The sequence below is a fragment of the Penaeus monodon genome, chromosome 22 (assembly GCF_015228065.2).
Source record: "Penaeus monodon isolate SGIC_2016 chromosome 22, NSTDA_Pmon_1, whole genome shotgun sequence".
Classification (NCBI taxonomy): domain Eukaryota; kingdom Metazoa; phylum Arthropoda; class Malacostraca; order Decapoda; family Penaeidae; genus Penaeus; species Penaeus monodon.
In genome coordinates, this window is record NC_051407.1 from 9,107,740 (window position 1) to 9,107,979 (window position 240).

Consider the following 240-nt stretch of genomic DNA (forward strand, 5'->3'; position numbering starts at 1 on the left):
GGTACTAACCTGATTGATAGATGCTGAGCTGGGATGGGGGTGGATGCTCGCTGCGGATGGCAGGTCGTAGGTCGGAGGATGCAGCGACGCTGCAGCACGCGCAGGAAGTGTCCCGGTAGTGCTTGAGGAACATGCACCGGTCCAGGTACCCGACGAAGTGATTCCTCCTGCGGCCGCAGAGTGGTACCTTCCTCTTTGCCTCGATTCACTGCCGCTCGATCGTGTTCGTATGAGCCAGCT